This window comes from Gymnoscopelus braueri (assembly GCF_963280865.1).
Source record: "Gymnoscopelus braueri genome assembly, chromosome: 14".
Lineage (NCBI taxonomy): Eukaryota > Metazoa > Chordata > Actinopteri > Myctophiformes > Myctophidae > Gymnoscopelus > Gymnoscopelus braueri.
In genome coordinates, this window is record NC_137619.1 from 6502897 (window position 1) to 6507374 (window position 4478).

Sequence of the window (4478 nt, forward strand, 5' to 3'; positions counted from 1 at the left end):
CCTGGCTTTTGTTTATACTGTCATCATCCTGCAATCCAAATAAATATTTTAAATGCACTCAAGAGAAGACCATTTACTGTCAACACCACGCGTCTGGAAAAGCTTCACACCATATCCCTCACTGGCAATTATTTGTTTATAGGTTGCCTTTACATTAAGTTGAAAAACTTGCTTCCAAGGACGGATGGACACAGGAGGACAGCGCTGCATTCATTGACTTTTCCAGATTTAAATCCACTTTTTTTTCCTGACCCGCAAGAGGAATGGGGGCCGGACCAAACATCAAAGCGACGGTAGGAGTATATTTATGAATGAATAAAAGTTGCGGAAGAGAGTGGCCTTCACGCAACGGGATACAGGCAAATCCCATAGAAATTCTAAATAAAGCCTCTGTGGATCGCTAAATAATGGCCATGAATAACGAGGAAAATCAGGATTGAACGCAGAAATGAATGCTGCTGTCAATCAAACTGAAACGGAGGATGGGCTTGTTAAAAGGACCGCTAAACTCACGTATAAAGCAGCGGAAGAAAAAATATTATCAATGCAAAAGGAAAGGAATTCAGGAATAAAGCAATGGCAAAGGAATTTGAACAAATGGAGATGTTTCTGACATGCAAAACAAACATGAAATGTTATGGAAACTGTCTGGGGAAACCACAAGGTTGCATGAGTCATTAAAACCGTTATTGCCTGAGGATGAAATGTTCAAACAAACTGAATGGTTTCAAAAACAAATGCACAATATCAAAGGAATCAACAAAATGGAAAAATGGGTGCATGCAAACAGGGAGAAATGCATACAGGTTGTTGATGATGAAATCGATGCTGTGTCAAATAATGCAAATGAGGTGGATGACAATGATGTGTCAAATGCAATTGAGGTTGTGGATAACACTGGCTCAAATGAAAATGATGTGTCAAATGCAAATGAGGTCATGGATAACAATGCTGTGTCACAAGCAAATGAGGAGGTGGATAATATTGGGCAAAATGACAGTATTTCTAACATTGGTGACAAAACAAATGTGTCAGGTGGAAGCTCTGGCCATTCAAGGTCAACAACTTCCTCTGCACTTATCAAGGCAGAGGCTGAAAGGGCTGCACTCCTAGCCATGGAGGCTGCGCTCAAGGAAAAACATGAGCTGGAGGCTCAAGAGGCTCAAATTAGGAAGAAAAAGGAATTGTTTGAAGTGTAAAGTCAGATTGCTGCGCAGACAGCAAAAGTCACAGCACTCAGAAACAGAGGGTCTGACATAGGAGTCACAAATGGAACGAATTCATGTGTGTCAAAACACAAGTCTGCTCTCAAAACCTCTGCTGTGCAATTTGTTCCACACACTTCAAGTTGTACTGTCAATCATCCACCAACAGGAGGCAGTAAAACTGCTATGTCAATGGAAACACAATGAATGGATTCAAACTGTCAATACAATCATCCACCAACAGGAGGCAGCAAGGCTGCAATACCAACTCAATAACATCAAAATCCATACAACCACAATCCACCAACAGGAGCTGCTAAAGCTGCAATGCCATTACAGTCTCAGCAGGTACAGGATACAACCAGTTCAATACTGCAGCTACAGCTTTGAGAGGACTAAAGACCTACCTTTTTAGCAAAGCATTTTTTTTAGCTGGTTTTACCTCTAGGCCTTATGCCCCCATGTTTTAATAGTTTTCTTCTAGTTTCCTAGTTATTGTTTTCTTTTATCGGTGTGATGTTTCTGTTTTTATGCAATTGCCTTCTGTAGCACTTTGAGATTTCTTGTAAATGTAAAGTGCGTCATAAATAAAATCCATTATTATTGCAATGCCAAGTGGAACAGGGGTACGGCGCAAGGAAACCATTTCACAAGGAACCAGATCAAAAGTGTATGCTTCAAATATCAACCCAAGCATGCCTCAAAGATGTCGTCAGTCATATCACACTGCATATCCACCACAGCAATCCAACCAAAACAGTGAGGAACCGGACCAAGGCAATATTTTCACCATCATGCAAAAGCAAAACGACATCACAGCATTACTAGTCTTCATTATCATTACCCCCAAGGGACATACCAGTCTTTGATGGAAACCCTCTTGAGTACAGCATATTTGTCAGCGCTTTTGAAAATGGAGTGGAAAGAAAAGCTGCTAGCAGTGTAGACTGCTTATACTACCTGGAGCAGTACACTCGAGGAAAACCTAGAGAGCTGGTCAAGAGCTGTCAACACATGCCATCTGACAGGGGTTATCAAAGAGCAAGAATGCTTTTACAAGAACGCTTTGGAAATGAGCAAGAAATAGCCACTGCGTATATGGAAAAAGCACTTGGATGGGCACCATTGAAGTCAGAGGACATCAAGGCCTTACAAGCATTTTCCTTATTCCTACGTATCTGCTGTAATGCTATGGAGGACATTAGCTACATGTCAGAGATGAATATGCCATCAAACATACGTGCCATAATCATGAGGTTAGCATACAAACTGAGGGGAAAATGGAGAAACATTGCTTATGAACACCAGGAGAGACGCAATTGTCAAGCAAGTTTCAGTGACGTTGTCAATTTCATTGAGAGACAAGTGTCTATTGCTTCTGATCCACTATACGGAGACATTCAAGACACAGTTGTCAAATTCTCAAATTTGGAAATAAAGTGTCACAGGGATGCATAAAGGAAAAAGGAAGCAGTTCGCTACATCTGTGGCAGTTGTTCACTTTGAAACTCAAAAGGGGAAATACTCACCTGATAAGTCAACAAAGGGATCTTGTCTGCTGTGTGAAGAGGGCCACAGATTGGAAGTGTGCTCCAAGATGGAGAAGAAGCAGTAGCGAGATAAAAAAGGAAGGTGTTTGTTTTGGATGTCTATCTGTTGGACACATGAGTAAAGAATTGCCACAGTCGGCTGTCTTGTAAGTTGTGTAACCTGAAACATCCTAGCATTTTCCATATCCATGCAAAGGAATGGAAAGAGATTAAATCAAAGGACACACGGCAAGAAACAACCGGGATGAGTCAAGCCACCACTCCCAAGACATGTGGTCATATAGGAGCCGGAGCACAGGATTGCGTCTTGTCAATTGTGCCTGTAAAGATCAAGGCAAAGAAAGGCAGCACAATTTTAAAGACCTTTACAGACGGCTCATCTACTTTCTGCTCTGAGCAACTGATGAGGAAGCTAAAGGTGAGAGGAACACAAAATTCCTGATAAACAATGAATCGAGAAAGCTTTGTCAACAGTCACGTCATCTCAGGACTAGAGGTAGCTGCACTCAATGGTAACATCTATGTTGTAGCATCCTTCTCCCAATTTCACCTCCCTCCACCGCAGATAAACCATCTATACCTCACCTCTCGCTTTATCCACCTCTTGCTTTATCGTCTAACCTGGGCTTATACTCTAATGTAGTCATTTCTGTTCATGTCCCTCCATGTCGCTACTAATGAGAATCGTAGCATTTTCAATTCGGCCGCCTCCAGTTCTTTGCCATCTACTAACATGACCACTTGCCCGGTGATTTATTGACTCATCACATAATTTATTTTCTGATATTGCACTAGCATGTTTGTGCTGTCTTTTTCAGGTCATGTATGCCAGGGATGTGTGGTTGGAGGATGGAAAGGAGACGGAGGGTACAATTCCTAATAATTGGATCGACAGGGGTAAGGGAACCATTAGATGGACAAATGCCAAACAAATACAAGCTTACAAGATGAGAAAGGACCCCCAGGAGGACTGGCTGGCGTTCCAGTTAGCCAAGATAAAGATGACTTCAGGCAGGTTTTGTTTTTGGATCATTTACTCAATAATTCAAGTAAAAGTAGTTGAATCAATGTTTACAGTTGAATTGTATAACTTCTAGTTAAAGCTCATGAATGTGACAACTACAACCTGACCAGCCAAGCAGAGGACGATGTGGTGATAAGAGGGAAGAGGAAACCTGCTAAAAGACAAGATGATGGCTGATGTAGAGTTCATATGTTTCTCAAGTAATTTCTAAATAAGAAATGTGTACAGAAACTGGGCCTCCCATTGTAGACCATTCATGTTTTATATCACGTTTTGTACTTTAACAGAATCTGATGATGATCCGGGGGAGGCGAGCGTGATGGGTAACTTTCCAATGTCAAAAATGACAATCAAATGCTTTAATAAGGCTGTCTATTTTAGATGGATATCTTTATTTTTGGGCGGTGAAACCCCCCCTATATGTGAGGTTTGGATATTTACACACCAAATCCTGCGCTCTGATTGGCCACAAATGTACCCCCCTAACACGGTGCATAGCCTGCACGTGATTGGCCAATCACAGTCTATTCATGACTGTGATTGGCTAGGGAAACATGACACATGTGCATAGCCCTATAAATAGGACCATAACTTAAAATTTTTTTTTTTTTTTTAAAGTTATGGTTTCTTCCATCACTTCTTCCATCACTTCTTCCATCACTGTGATGACCACTGTGACCACACCGCCCACTTCACACT